This window comes from Macaca nemestrina, chromosome 4, assembly GCF_043159975.1.
Source record: "Macaca nemestrina isolate mMacNem1 chromosome 4, mMacNem.hap1, whole genome shotgun sequence".
Classification (NCBI taxonomy): Eukaryota; Metazoa; Chordata; class Mammalia; order Primates; family Cercopithecidae; genus Macaca; species Macaca nemestrina.
The window spans coordinates 38,393,884-38,410,677 of NC_092128.1; the positions used below are offsets into that span (position 1 = coordinate 38,393,884).

General features: G+C 36.5%; 1 protein-coding gene and 1 long non-coding RNA gene across 2 annotated transcripts in view; one reads left to right on the top strand and one right to left on the bottom strand.

Annotated features, from left to right (window-relative positions):
• Positions 1–6,976, top strand: part of LOC112425517 (uncharacterized) — a 42,576-nt gene extending 35,600 nt beyond the window's left edge. The window contains exon 4 of the long non-coding RNA XR_011622016.1: positions 6,652–6,976. This is a non-coding gene — a long non-coding RNA (uncharacterized lncRNA). The remainder of the gene's footprint in view (positions 1–6,651) is intronic.
• Positions 1–16,794, bottom strand: part of LOC105475403 (potassium voltage-gated channel subfamily D member 2) — a 486,131-nt gene that overhangs the window by 54,986 nt on the left and 414,351 nt on the right. The gene's annotated exons all lie outside the window — the stretch shown is intronic.

Genomic DNA, 16,794 nt, shown 5'->3' on the forward strand with positions numbered 1-16,794 from the left:
TGCCAAATATTTCTTATAATTGAGGACAAACATACTTTTTCTGCATTTTGTTGTTGTTTCTTAAAATTAAAGTGGGCAAGTGAGGCAGAAAACTTATGGGATACATATATAAAGCAAGCTATTAAAATATCAAGCTCAGTTCAAACTATTATATATAATATATATTTTATAAAACTATTATATATATACAATAGTTTGAACTGAGCTTTTATTTCGGTTTTGATTTTTATAAAACAAAATCATGCTATATCATGCATTTAGCATCATGGAGTACTCAGTAATGAGATAAGAACTATTCGCCTAAGGAATTTGCAAACTTTGCTGGGAATCAAGGATCTAGTCATCAATCCAGTTTACAGTATTTGCTAAAATGTGTGTGGTAGGCAGAGGAGGTTGGCCAAGGAGAAGACCAAAAGTGCTACAGTAATTCAGAAGAGAGGTCAGATTTAAACTGGAACTTGAGGTTGAGGTAGGGTTAGGGAGAAATCACAGGAATATTAAACAGTATTCCAACTGGAGCAAAGGTAGAGAAACAGAACAGAACATGAGTGGATTGGTGTCACTGCACAGAGAGGTAATGGGTTTGGGGAGTAGCAGTAGTCCAGGTCATACTTCCGAGTATGCCCGATGCTAAGCGTCAACTTCAGAGTAGCCAATTTACCAGCACAGCACAATGGCAAACACCTCAGAGTGTCGTAGGCATCATTGGGGGTAATAATATCAACATGAAATAGAATTATGGTGGTCCTTCTAACCCCTTTTAGATGTAGTCTTTTCATAATTGGAGGCAGTACATTACTATGAAAAAAATATCTATAGTTCCACTGGAACAGAGGCATCTTCATTTGGACTTGTCATTGGACTGGCCAGGCTCATATAGGAAGAGATACCTGTTCTCCAACTTGGTTCTGTATTTAGCCCTTTTCAATAGAAGAAAGGATTTACAAGTCATCATTATTTATTTATGGATTGTGCCTGTCTTAATTAGACCCAGGTGCCAGGCTATACAGTCTACATGCACACGACAACACTTTGTAAAGATCACCTATATCTAGATATAGGTGTCCAACATGAAAAGGGTTATATCCCAAAATATCAAGCTGAGGTGGCTCCGCCCCACCAAACTATGTTGATAAGAAACAGAGCCAAACTTTCTCAGAATTCTTGGAAATGTAGACAATTACTGCAGGAAGCCGGAGACCCTACGCACAAATGGGCTTAAGAAAGGAGGCATCACCATGGCTTGTCAAGCTTCGGTTCTGAGTCTAATTCCTTCAAAGCAGACAGGAAAGATCCTTTTTGTCTATTTTCTTTTAGTGGTACGATCACAGCTGACTGCAGCCTCAACCTCTTGGGCTCAAGCAATCCTCTTGCCTCAGTCTCCCCAGTAGCTGGGACTATAGGCATCCACCACTCATCTCGGCCTCCCAAAGAGCTGGCATTACAGGCATGAACCACTGCACCCATCCTTCTATTTACAGATGGTTATATTTTTCATCTCCTTTGTGGCCTTTCTCTGCCATGTTGCTATTTCTGTTGCTCCAATATAGCAGAAAAGGAGAGAAGCAGATCCACTGCAAATTCAGACAGGACTATGGTCTAGCTGCTACATGCCAGGGCTGTGACTGCAACCTTTTTGAGTCTCAGTTCTTAATTCTGTAAAATAGGCATGATAATACTTTTTTGCGAGGATTAATTGGGGTGGTGCATATAAAATAGCAAATACAGAACTAGATCTGCAATAATCACATATTGGAAGCCAGTTAACTTCCCTGCTTCTTTCCTTTTTCCCTCTTCCTCCACCTCATCTCTCCTTCTCTCTACCCTTCCTTTCTTTGGTTCCTTCCTCTCAATTTTTTTTCATTATCTATTTAAAAATATTTTTAACCACTTCCTATTTGCTAAGTAACTACATTTGGCACTAAAAATAAATCAGTGCCTTGAAGAAGGAGAATGATCACTGTCTTCATCAGCTCACCATCTAATAAGAGAGACAAACATTAGTCAAAGCAGTGCACGAATAAAAGTAATGAATTATACCTGTTAAGTATGAAGTACATGGTGCTCTGAGGGTGAATAGTAAGATTATTAATATCTTTTCCTTTTTCCCTTTTAATGTATACCAACAGAAAAATAAACTATGCTAGAGTAGAGCTCAGAAAATGAATAGAAAATGCAAATGTTTATGTTTTGGTATATTAAGCTTGAAAATACATGAATGTTGGTACTCCTGTACTTTGAGATTCCTAGAATCAGGAAGTTGAATAAGGGACATCCCAACCTAAATACTACTACTTCATGTTTCTATTTTATGCTTCATTTGCTCACCTTTTTTGTGAGTAGTTGTTTTAGTAGGATTTGGTAGGTTTACTCTTCCTTTGATTAAATGAGTAATAATCCTTTTGTTCTTTTGTGGGGGAAATGTACCTTGGAGTTCAAAACAGTGGGTTGTTCAGAAACTCTAAGGACAGTCACATTACAACCAATCAATATAAAATAAAGTGCCTTCCTTCATAGGAGTTTCATCTTAATGAGCAGAGCTGAGGCAGCTGCACAGTGTGGAATGCCCCACAGGGGCTGAATCCTCTCCCTGGCCCTGTGGCTTGGAGAGAATCGAGAACTCAAAGTTCCCATCTATGTGAGCGCCCTTGCTGCAAAGTAACAGGAGTCAGCAGTCCCAAACAGCAGGACACTTTCTTATTGAAGAATAATTCTTTTCTTGTTAATCCTAGAAAAGATGGGTTTTTGCAGGGGACCTTGGAATCTAGGATGAGATTAACTTTGTATTAAAGGACTGTGCCTGGGAAACCTCTTTTTCCTATTCACTCAGTCTGCCAAGGTTGGGAAATTTGGGTCTTATTGGTGTGTTTATCTCACATCAACATAATGTAGTATAACATTTTCTGTCATTATAGTAAGTGACTATATTATGGACATACTTGGAGGAGAAAAATAAAAGATAACCAAAAAAGGTTTGTATTAAGTAATTTAAAGTTAACTGATCCCCAAGCACCATGGTCAAGGACCATCATTTTGGAAGTTGCCCTTGGTACAGATTATTCAGCCATAATGATCTTTGTTGCACTAGGAGATGGCCTTCATGTAATATTGGCATGAACATGTTATATCTCTTCTCACTGCCCATCACCAAACAAAAGAAAAAACTTCCTTTGACTTCACTTCGTTTCCCAGCTACCTCCTCATTTGTCTCCCTCCCTTTACAGCACATTCCTTGAAAGAATTGCCATTGCTGATGCATCTCCTTTCATTCTGTCTCTGTTGCATTCCAATGAGACTTTCTACCCCACAATTTCACCAAACCTGTTCCTTTAATGGTTCTCTAAATTGCTAAATCTGAAGGTCAGTTCACAGTGTTCCTCTCCCTTGACCCAGAATTTGACAAAGTTGACTGCAAGATCCTCCTTGAAACATTTTCTTGCTGCATTTGATTTTAGGACTGCATTCTCCTTATTTTCCTCCTACCAAACTGGTCTCTGCTTCTTAGTCTCCTTGTTGCCTCAACTTCTTCACACTTGAGTGATTCAGCTCCCAGTATCAGCACCACTTCTCTGTGATATTCACACTCCTTCCCATGTTGATCACATCTAGTCACTGGCTTTATAATATTTATTCTTGGATGATGCCCAAATGGGTACCTCCAGGTTAGACCTGTTCTTCGGGTTCTAGACTCACATAGCTAACTGCCTGTGTGTCATCTCCACTTGATGTGGAGTAGGTATCTCAACAGTAACATATCCACGGCTCCACTCCTAATCCTCCCCTTCATTCTGTTCTTCCCTGTCTCCCCCAGTTTACTTGAAGGTAGCACCATCTGTAAGTTGCTCAGTCCAAAAACCTCAGTCATCCTATACTTCTGTCTCTTATATTCACTGTCCAATCTGTCAGAAAACTACGTCAGCTTAATATTTGAAATATATTTACTGTCCAGTCTCTTCCCTACATTTCCTCTGCCAACAACCTACTTCAAACCACCATTTTCTCCCGCCATAGTGATTGTTTAATAGCCTCCTGAGTGCTCTGCCTACTTCTGCCTTGTCCCTCCCAGTCTAGTTTAGCCCAGTAGCCAAATAGATCCTGTTAAAGCAGATGTTAGAAATTTTGTATAGCTGTTACTTCTTTGCTTCAAACCTTCCATTGGCTTCCAATCTGACTGTAGGTAAAAGCAGTCACTGGAATGGTCCACGAGGGCATACATTCATTACCTGATCTGGTTAACTCCCTGTCCCACTCTGTGTTAGCACAACTCCTTGGCTGTTCCTCATAGACCCCATACATGCTACTGCCTCAGAACCTTTGCACTTGCGTGGACTTCTCTTTTCCTACACATCCAAGGCTCATTCCTCACTGCTTTTAAGTGTTTACTTAAATGTCATCTTCTTAGTGTAGATTTTTCTGACCACACTACTTAAAATTTCAACATCCACAGCTCTCCCTGCCACTCTTTATCCTCATTCTTGTTTTCTTTTTCTTTATAGCCTGTATTACCTTCTAACATACTATGCATTTTACTTTTTTTTATTTTGTATTCATCTGTCCTCCCTCCCACTTCCCACTAAAATGTAAGATCCATAAGGGCAAAGGTTTTTGTCTCTTTTATGCACTGCTGTATTCTCTTGGCTTAGAATAGTGCTTAGCACATGGAAGTGGTCAATAAATATTTATCAATATGATCAATGCCATTATTAGAAATATAACTTCTTATTTGTGACTCTAAAATGCATTCTAACTCTTCTCGATGTGTTTCTACTTCACTTCTTACTCCCATCTGTTCCAGTGTCCTGCCCTTCACCAGGTGAATGGGAAGGCAAATAAAAAGGTGTGATGCAAACAGGGTAATGTCACTGGATGGTGTTATAGCTCTGGTGCCACTGCCTGCTGACCTCAGCATGTCTGTGCAAGCACGTGGTTCTCCTCTCTGCCCTGATGCCACTCATTTGGTGATATCTGGAAATAATTAAATACTCAAGGTCAGGACCTCTTTGAGAGTTATTGGTGGGTTTTCTTTCTTTATAAGAAGTATTACATAAAAAGTAATAGAACTGTATTTGTGTGTGTGTATGTATGTCTTTATTTTAGAAATAAAAAAGCAAATTTAAAAGCCATTCTAAAGAAGTTTTTTTTTTTCCTGTATGCTTTACATTTGTGTCATATATTAGCCCTTCATAGACAAGTACTAGGGCACATAATTGTTTATTCAATGCTCATCATTTAACAAATAAATAATATTTTCATTTTTTAAATAAAAAGCGATCATTGAAAAAAAAAAGAGACATTTGCTAACACCAGAATCACAAAGAAAGGTTTGTGCTGTGATTTACAAGGTACAGAAGAAAAAATCAGAAAGGGTCCAGGAGACTTGCTGATTTGACTAGAACTTCTACACACTTCTCTCCAGCTGGTAAAATGGGTGTGAGAGACAGGCACTAGCAAATACCCTCTAAATGTTTCAACTCCCCAATACTGATACAGAGAAATAAGAAGCCTGTGGCCTTCGCTGAAGGATGCTCTGGGGAATTCGTTAATGGAGAATATTCCCTAAATTAAAAGTTGTTTAGGCTCTTACCCTCATTTCATTTGCCTCTTCAGTAGGCAGTATGACCTCTCTTTAGAAGGAGAAAAAAATGGGACTGCAAAAGGAATTGGGCTTATGCATATTCCATGCTACAAAGAAGCACATTGTTGCAATGTTCAAGCATGCTATCTAAGTAGTTTTAGAGAGAGAGATAGTGAAGATTTATGTCTAAACTATCATATAAATCATAATTACTAAACCAGATTATTGATCCAAAAATAAAATAAAGGATAACCTACATTTTATACTTTATGACTAGTGGTTTGTCATGTATATTTCAAGTAAATATTAAGTTTAAATTATGTAAATGGTGACTTTATAAACATAGTCTTTATAAACAAAAGGAAAGAAATCTATGGAATCAGATTATTGAGATGGAACCGTTTTATTTTAAAGATAAAATTAAACATCTATTTCAGTCTATGTATTTAAGGCACCAACATTTAAAAAAATCAAATTTGTATTGCAGCATAATTCACTGGGATTCAAAACTGATGATGCAAAAAGAAAACAATGCCACTATTTCCTCTTATTCTGTATTGGGCTTGTGGAATATTTTTATTTTATGTCTTATGTTACATTTTTCTTGCCCAGAAAGTAAAAATGCAATGTGATATTGGAAGCGAGTATCTGAATTCGGCCCACTACTGTGTATTTTTCTGCTCATACTCCTGTTTCTCATAAGATAAGACCCTGTACTACAGTGACACTCTGTGTGTATTATAACCATGATAAGGCTCTCTAAAGAACTGAAGAACAGTGAAGCAGAGGGAGCACCAATTGGAAGAGAGAATTGAGTATGTGGAGTCTGCTTTTGAATCCATCAGAGTTATCTCATCTGCAAAAATCTTATTTTCATTTTCAGGGTCGGTTATTGGCATCCATAAGGTAAGGCTTCCCTTCCTCTTGCTCAGTTTTATAAAAGGAGATCATTTTTGATACTCTTAACACTGGGAAATATAGACAAAAGTACATCTTTAGAGTGGTACAGTTACTTCTATTTTTGTAATCATAACCAGGCTTAAGTCTTGTTCTTTTAACATTTTTTTTTTTCTTAGAGGATTATGCTATGAGATCAAGATGGAAGAATCTTGAAACAAAAACTGTGGATGATAGACATGGTAAGCGCTTTCCGTCTGCTCCATCAGACAAGACTGTGCTGAACAAGTGATCAACACTAACAAATCCATGGCAGCTGAATTTGCTGTTCAGAAGCTTCAAGGAGATCAGGACAAGAAATTCTTCTTTGGGCGATGTCGGGTCTCCAGGGCCTGGGAAGGTCCCCTCTATAGAGCAGAGTGGCAAATGTCAGACCGTGGGTGAAGTTAGCCCGCCTCGTTTTTTTGTAACACTTGAAAACTAAGAATGATCCTTACATTTTTAAATGGCTGATATGGGAAAATGGCATGAAATCCAAATTTCAGTGTCGATAAATAAAATTTTATTGAAACTCAGACATGTTTGTTTGCATCTTTTCTGATTGCTTGCTTGTTACAACAGCAGAGCTGAGTGATTTTGAGAGACATCGTGGCTTACGAAAGTGAAAATATTTACTATACAGTAATTAACAGAAGAAGTCTGTAGACCCCTAGTATAGAGCATAATTTACATAACCCTTAATTAAAGTGGACTCTTAAGTCATTTACATTTTTTTACATTACGTGTACACTAGGAATGAGTATATCTGTACATAGTGTGGCTTTAGTTTTGCAGCTTTAGCTTTTAAGAAAGCCATATGCACCCATGTGTGTGACGGAATCTGAGACTCAATAATGTGTCCACCAGATTGCAGTGGGGATTTAGTCTCACAGTCCAAACTAGACACTGAATGCTTTCCATACTGCATATTTACCTGTCTACCTTTATTACACAATCAAGAGTATAATTAAACAGCTGAACTTCAGTAACAAAAGAGATACTTTTGAAAGAAGGGTCTGTTTTACAATGTAAATCTCAATCCCTATTTCATTAACTATAAAGATTATATATTTATGTAACCTTATTGTTACGTAAACACTTTGATTAGAATTTGCTTATGATGGTTTATCATTTTAAAATATGTATTTTTTAATTGACAAATAAAAATTGCATATATTTATTATGTACAACATGATGGGTTTTTTTTTTATGTTGTTCTTTTTAGATATGGGGTCTCACTATGTTCCCCAGGCTGGTCTCAGACTCCTGGGCTCATGCAACCCACCCAACTCAGCCTCCCGAAGTGTTGGGATTACAGGCATGAGCCACCATGCTTGCCCCCAACGTGATGTTTTGAAATATGTAAGCCCTGTAGAGTGGTTAAATCAAGCTAATTAGCATATGCATTACATCAGATACTTATTTAATTTTTAAAATTGTGTCAATAACATTTAACATGAGATTTATCCTTTTAACAAAATTTTTAGTGTACAATACAGTACTGTTGACTATGTTATACAGCAGATTTCTAGAATTTATTAATCTACCATAGCTGAAAGTTTATACCTGCTGAAGATGAGCTTCCTATTTTTTCTTCCCCTGAACCCCCAGCAACCACTGGACACTAATACAGTCAAACTCATAGAAGCAGAGGGTAGCACAGTGGTTGTCAAGGGTAAAGGGGAGAGGAGGAACATGGAATCATGCAGTATTTGTCCTTCTGTGTCTGGCTTATTTCACCTAACATAATGTTTTCAAGGTTCATCCATGTTGTTGCATATGGTAGTATTATAGTAGGTAGTCAAGCAGACATGACCAGGGTAGGAGAGGACCCCTCCACACACAAACACACACATACTAGAAATGTCAAGTGACCATCAGGTGATTCTCTCTAAAATAATAATTGGTCACAACCGGTGTCAAGCAAAGGCAGTCTTCCAGTAGATAGAAACAAATGAAACCAGTGATCTGCAGTTTCCTGATGAGATCTCAGGATCTGGGTAATGGACTCAAGCACGTGTACTGAGAGGCAAAATGGCAGAGTTTAACTGGTATGTGACCTTTTTCTAGGAACACTCAACTGGTAATGGAAGAATGCCTCAGGTGAGCTCGGATACAACTCCAGTAAACACCCTGTGCTTGTAGCCCTTCCCAGGTGCTGGCAGGCCACTGCACATGCAGAATGCCTACATCTGAGACCCCAAGTCAAAGGTCAAACCATGCACTCGAATCTCTCAAGTCCCCCACCTTGCTCTCTTCCACGTGTACTTTATTTCCTGTTGTTCCTGCTCTAATACTTCTTAATAAATCTTAACTCCTGCTCTAAAACTTGCCTCCATCTCTCTGCCTTATGCCTCTCAATTGAATTCTTTCTTCTGAGGAGGCAAGAACTGAGGTTGCTGCAGAACTATGTGGATTTGCTGCTGCTAACAGTAGGATTTCCATCTTTTTAAAGGTTAAATAATATTCCATTGTATGTTTGTGGGAATGGAAAATGGTGCAGCAACTAGGGAAAACATTACGGAGGTTTCTCAAAAATTTGAAACTAGAACTCCATTATGATACAGCAATACCACTTCTAGGCTTATGTATCTAAGAGTATTAAAATCAGGATCTCTAAGAGATATCTACACTCCCAAGTTCATTTCAGCATTATTCACAATAGCCAAGATATGGGAAAAAAATCTAAATATCCATTTACCATTTAATCTAAATTTAGAACCTGGATTCTTATGTGGGGTGCCAGAAACACAAACATATTCCATTTAAATATCCTTAGGTATATCCCTTAAGTATTAATGCCTTTCTTTGCCAGAAAGAAAGTTCTATGACTGCATTCTGTTTAGTGTAGGCATGTGTTTGGGGAGTGAGGAGGAGGGTAATATCTTCAGTCACTTGAATATGCTCTGTGAGATCTAGGAATTGTGCTTCTCTTCCCTCTAAGGAACATAGATAAAGGCAGAAACAGATTTCACAGGACAACTTCTGCCCACCGGGGTTCAGGAAGAAAGAGGTTCTCTTGGCATCAGAATAGCATTGCTTTTTACTTATTCATATTAGGAGAAAGTTCTCAAACAATTTGTCTTTGTCAGAATATTCCTCATTTTTAGAGAACTTTTCTTTCTTCATTGTTAGAGAGCTTTCTCCCTTATGTAGAACAAAATATATTTTATCAGAATTCAAGTAAAGCTGTGAAGTAGAAATTTAACTACTTTTGTGATAGCAAATATGTAGTTAACACTGCCACTCTGAAGAAAACCAGATTCCACAGTGACAAATAGCTCATAGAGCAGGTGCTGACTACACCTAATGTTGAATTTTCCCATCTTTAGCTGTGAAATCATTTATCTCAGAGAAACAAATTTTACCACTGACACTGCAGCATCTGATATCAACATGTCAACCTCCTAGTTAGTGCTATAGTGCTCTGCTTCCATTGTCGGATGGATATCTCTATACATGTAATCTGATAAGAGGGAAGCGTTTGTGAGAACCTGGACAGACTCATGCACTGGTGTATGTTAGCCCTCAAAAATTCTAATGACTCTGAAGGATTTTCAGAGCCTATATGATCTTAATGCTTAGGTTAGTCCAGTTAATAGCAACCAAATCTGGAAGGGTGATAGTTCTTGCAGGAGAAAGATGGATTCTTATCGCTCTCCTAGTCTTGTTTTAGACACATACAGAGTTTCTAACTTTATCAGCACTCATTTATGTTGCTACTTCTGAGCCTTGCTGTAAACCAGCAGTCCCCAAACTTTTTGGCACCAAGGACCAGTTTCGTGGAAGACGGTTTTTCCACAGACCAAGAATGGGATGATGGTTTGGTGATGATTCAAATGCATTATATTTATTGTGCATTTTATTTCTATTGGTATTACATTGTAATATACAAAGAAATAATTACACAACTCACCATAATGTAGAACGAGTGGTAGCCCTGAGCTTGTTTTTCTGAAACTAGGTGGTCCTATATGGGGGCAATGGGAGACAGTGACATATGATCAGGCATTAGATTCTCATAAGGAATGTGCAATCTGCATCCCTCACATGCGCAGTTCACAATAGGGTTTGTGTTCCTATGAGAACCTAAAGCCACTGCTGATCTGACGAAGGTGAAGCTCAGGTGGTATTGCGAGTGATGGGGAGTGGCTGTAAATACCGATGAAGATTCTGTGGCTTGCCCTCTGCTCACCTTCTGCTGTGCACCTTGGTTCCTAACAGGCCCTGGATCCACAGGCAATTGAAGAGCCCTGCTGTAAACTGTTTCTAAGTAGTAAGCTCCACCTCAAGGTCTACCAGAGACTACTCAAAGTAACTACATAGAGACACTTAAGGTCTACCCAGAGTATGTGTTGTCAGAAGCTGCTTGTATTGCAAAATCCTCTAACTTCTTAAAATGAAACTGGTAGCAATAGATTGAAAAATATAAAGCAATTTGCTATACTTATCACCAAGAAGGAAATTTACATATCTTGTTATAATATTCCAGAAGTCCATGTTGTACTTTTTTCTTCTGATTAATCTTGTCTACATTGAAAATAACTTCTAATTACAGACAGAGGTTTTCCTTGTACTCAGCAGTATCCCTTTTGCTTTCAGGTGATGATGAAGTACTCCACTTTCTTATTACAACTATTTTACTAAATAAAGGCTCTATTTGTAGATGGTCCCTATTATCCCAATGGTTCAAGTAAGAAGCCAGAGAATCATTAAAAGGTAAAGAGAAGAGAAAGAAGAAGGCTGTTTCCTGCAAGCAGCAATGGAACCATCTCTGTTTACTGTGCCTTTCCTACCATTACTTCCCATGAATTTATGCTCTTAAGACTTCAAGTTCATGGATCTCTGAAATGTTATTTCCACTTCTCATTTCTCTTAAAGAAAAAACATGAAAGAGTTTGCATTTTTGATCATGTAGACTTTACAGGTGATTCTCATCCTTTATTTTTCTATTTTTTTGGATTATAACTTACTTTTGTTGTAACTATGCTATTCTGATCTGGTCATTGATTATACTGCTCTCCTCAAATTTTCAGGCCTCTTAGTCATATTTTCTCTCTAGGCATAGAATGTCCCAATCATGTTTAGATAGTAGAATTGTACATGCATGAAATGCCAGTTATGGTATTACTTAAATACATTAAATATTCCTTTTGCTAAGAAAATTAGAAAGCAGAACTTTTCACATTGGTTTTGGATGTCTATTTCTTGCACAGACTATAGAAATGCTACCAGCATCTTTCCAATTAGTGCTCCTATTGTGGTCTCTTTCTGCAGAAGATAAAGCTCTTCTGAGTTCTACTGACATCTTTCAACACTACACGATAGGGTCTCTAGGATACTCATCATTACTATTCTATCCTCCTGTAGACTTGTTTAAGAAATGCCAACTAGTAAGATCATAGTAGACTGGAGTGCCTCCTCTATCTCCATTTGTATGACACCATTAGAAAAAGCATATAAAAAAAACCCATAGGATTTCTTTGTTTATTCATCAAAAATGCACGGGATGATAGGCATGATGCTTGGTGCTTGATACAAAACTTTGCTCAGAAAAAAGTAGTATTCAACCAGTGTTTCATGAGATAAATTGATATATTGTCTAAGTCAGTCATGCCAATCCCATCTGTCTTTGGCAATGATTTGTTTAGAAATGGACAAGTAAAGATGTTTTAGCCAACAGGATAGTTGGGGAGTCTTCTAGAAGTCCCCGACACTTGGGAAGGCTGACCTTTCTTTGTTCTTTGCAAGTCGTTCTATGACCATGTGATGCTTATGGCTGCTGTAGTCATTTTAACACCCTGAGTAGGAATATCACCAACAAACCAAATAATGGCAGAGCAGAAATGTTGAACAAGCATTCTTAACCTGTTGAATCAACCATTAAACTGCCTAACTTCAGAGTTCTTGTTAAGAGAGACAACAAACAACTGTTTCTTAAAATACTTTTAACTGGCTATTGTGTTACATACAGCTAAAGCATTTTAACGAATATATAATAGAAACATGTTTCCCATTCAGATACTCTTGTCATGGCTTCATTTCTGAAGTCTTTTTTCCAGCTTTTGCTCTATAATGTTGCAGTACAGAAAGAGTACAGTGTCTTTCAATAATCATTAAATGGCTGATTAGTAGGACTAGTTTATATACTATTCGTGGAGAACGCTGGTAATTTTTGGCTGATTCAATGGAGTCTTTACGCTTTTTGAATATGTATTGGTGTCTCATAGAAAGAATAGTATAGTTTAGGAATCTTAACACATTTTACATTCTTTTTTAATTACTAGTCCTGGCTTTTAATTTACACCGTGTTCTATCAATTAGGAAATGTGACCATTACTGAAAATGTACCTGAAAGACTACTTATTTTTATTTTAAATATCCTGATAATATAATTTATTGTGTATTAATATTCCTATGTTTTTAAATAATATTTTTAGTTCTTCCATACATCCCTGAGAGAAATAACTTATGTAATGAAAAGCTGCACTTAGAGAAAACATATAAAAATCTTGAAAAATTATTTTTATGTTCCTTAACTTGTAAAAAAGAAAATGAGGAAAGTTTACTATTGCATTGATCAAATGAATAAGTTCAAGTTATGATAACTTATGTTCTCTCAGTATTTGAGAGCATGTTTTTGAAAATGAAACAAGCAACTACAATTAAAGCAAATTCATGTTAATTACATTTTATAATATTGTATCAATCGCTTTTAAACAGTATCTTTCCCACTGCACTATTATCTATTTAGACTTTAACTATGCCTTTTTGGGAGTTTCATTTAATTATCTTTAAGTTAGTATTAGCTGCTTAGTTAGCCTAATTATGTTATTAGGAAATGAAAAAAGGCCATTTCATATGGACATTCAGTAAAGGACATTTCCTTGTACGGTATTAAAAATAATCCTCAATTTCTGATATAAAACCAGCATTCACATATTTCAACTGTTTTTTTCATAGTATAAGCAGGCTTCTTGACATTCAACAAAGAAAATGTGAATAGTTATAATTAAAAGATGAAGATAAATTAGAAAGCCTAAAACTCATTTATATACATAAAAATTTAGTAGAAGGAAGTTTATTAACTTTCTATTGAAACTGCAATATATAATTCTTCATTTTGTGGTTGGTGAATATATATATATCATATATATAGAGAGAATATGTATATATCATATATATAGAATATATATATATATATAGAGAGAGAGAGAGAGACAGAGAGAGAACTTATTTGTTATTGATGCACTTTAAGTATTTCTGTCGGAAATGTCACCAAATGTAGGCACAGGTAAAAAGTCGTGGTTACAGAGCACATGTGTTTAGTTGGAATGTGATTATCCTGCTGTTTCCCATCACATTCCCCATTCCTCCATCAGAATCATCCTTACTATCAATAATATAATCTGTAAGCATTGGAACTGGAAGGCATTTTAGAATCCATCTATGCCACCCCTATATCCCCCATACCTCTAGCCAGTGAAAAGGAAGTTGAAACACTGGAACATCTGTTATTTAGTAGCAGCAGAGGTCCTGGAATCCTGACCTCAGTGCAGCACTCAGAAATGAATATTCCTGGGCAATGTCAGCTCTTTAGGGACCACGCATCCCAGCCAAATGCTAGTTTGAAATAAGTATCCTTTGGGGAGTTGCTTGTTTATACGGCTTCAGATACACTACATGTGAATAACTTGTTCAAATGATGAAAACAGTTCTTGGATGTGAATTACAGGAATTCACCTTAAAGCATGATATTATTGATAGTTTAACACCTAAACCAACATGTAAGTATTATGTTAGCACATCACTCAGGATTTTTAAGAAGATAAGGGACCTGCTCCTTCTCATTTTGTATTGGGGTATTCACTAAATATATCTGGATGGCTTAAAATCAACTTATCTAAAACAAAAATTATCAGTATTCCCTATACTATTATTTCTTCATTTCTTTGATCAACAAATACTGGAGTGCAACTTTGTGTCAGGCAGTGCTCTAAATTGAAGGGATTTTTATGGCAGTGGATAAAACAAATTCCCGTCTCCCAAAGAGCTTATATACAACTGTATTATGCTAAAAATAAGTTAACATTTACTATATGAAAGGTAGCAATAAGAATTTTGCAAATGAAGCAGAGTGAGTGGTTAAAGAGCTGCTAGACCAGAGGAACAATACGCATCAGGTGGCTGGAGAAGGCCTTGCTAACGTGATATCTGATCAAAGATCCCATTTATGTGGCATTAGCATATGTTATCCTGCTTTATAGTTTGATTTATTCATTCACTAATATTTGTTATGTGTTCTCTGTTGTAAGGAATGCTGCCTGGTTTTATTTATATGGCGATGAAACAGTTGTTGCCCTCATGGGGTTCATAGTCTGGTATCACAAGTATCACATGTGCATGTAGGAATAACTAAAACAAGGCAGATAGTGATGAGTGCAGAGGAGAAATATTGACAAAGGGCCAGGGAGTGAGAAGGTGGAGATAAAATGAAGATAATGCTTTCTGGAATTAATCTTGTCTTCCCAGCCAGATAGTAAAGAGGCGGGGATCATATATTTTCTATTCCAACTTCTAGCACAATGTCCTCCCTGTTTTGTACCTTGTTTGGGCTATAAAAATTTGTGGTAGGTGATGACTATTGTTTCTTATATCAGTTAATGACTGCTCTCCTTTAAATTGTCTTGTAGGTGACAACTATTCTCATGCAAATTAATCATCTCTAAAATTAAATGCAGCTTTCCCTTTTAATTCTCTTATCTATGTCTACTGAAGTCTAAACCGTCTCCGACTTTTTCCTTTACCTTATTCTATCACCAACCGCGCTATGAAAAGGTGACCCTTTGTGCCTGCCATCAATCTATGCAGGTATTAGGGGCACAGAGAAATGCGTGTTCAAATGAGCAAATGAATACATTAAAGAACCCCTTTTTGGGTACTAAATTTAGCATTATTTAATTCAGTTATGAAATGGACTTTTCATGACTAAAGGGAACAGAGGAATGGAGAAAATTTTAGGTTGAAAAAGAAGCTCTTAAAAAGAATGTGCGACTTGGACTCCGTGGTTATGTTTATTGAAGCAACAGAACCTCAACTTCCAGTGCTTGGTTAGGCAGCCATTTTTTTAAAAGCAGGTAAGAAATAATAATTAAAAGAGCTAAAATAATTATGTGCATAAAATATACTGTCTATGCATTTAAATACATGCAGGATTGTCTTCTTTTGTGATCCATTTCAAATCCCAGTGTCTCATTTTAAAAAGAATCATGTCAGCTCCTCTTTCAGTCAAAATATTAAACCATTTTAATTTTCTGAGGGAAGAAGCCCCCAAAGCCACATAGAATTTTTTAATTCTGCCCTAATATAAGCTGAATTCTCCAAAATGCCTGCCTCTGAGGTAAACAGAATCCATTAAAAAGTAGTTATTAAGCCCTGTGAACAGAAAACAATATTAGAAGCCTAAAAATGATAGCTTTGGGGCAACAAAACTCATTGGAAATAGCATATAGAAGCAGAAACAAAAAAGGAGAGAGATCCTTTAGTATAAAAAAAAGATTATGATGAAAAATATAACTAATTAGCATTTTCATTGTTTCTTACAATAAAAATCTCAAGAATCTTTATGGGACAAGTAGGGTGATAAAATAAACCCTCAGGGTAGGCTACCAGATGGAATAATATATACACAATGAAAATACATCCAAATATGGAAACTTCACTGTTTATGTAAGCAATGTAACTGCCTCATCATGTTGTCTGTATACATTCTGTACCACATTTAGTATCTTTGAAGAGTTTAATGTTTAAGGGCAATATCAATATTTTAGAAAGTACTGTTACCTTACAAGTATAACAGTAAAGTCAAGCACAATTGGGTCAAGCTTCAGAACTTTTTATGTTGTGAATGTAAACATATATACAACTCCAGCTGAAATTGGATTTTTGTATTCACAGTAGGCCCCAATTGAGAGAGAATGTATGTTTGGTGTGTGTCTATATATATATATATATATATATATATATATATATATATATATAGACACACACACTATATACAGTGTAAGTGCTATAGATACATGAACTGTAAATGTACCCACATGTATGTGTGTTTGTGTATGTGTATATGTGTGTGTGTATATATGTATATAAAGTCATCTCTATGGTAGAAGAGCTCCAAGGATTAAAAAACATACTTTTACAGTACTGACTCATATAATTGAATGCATACAGGAAATTAGGAATGCACCATGCTTATTTAGATGCTAGTATAAATGTAAGTG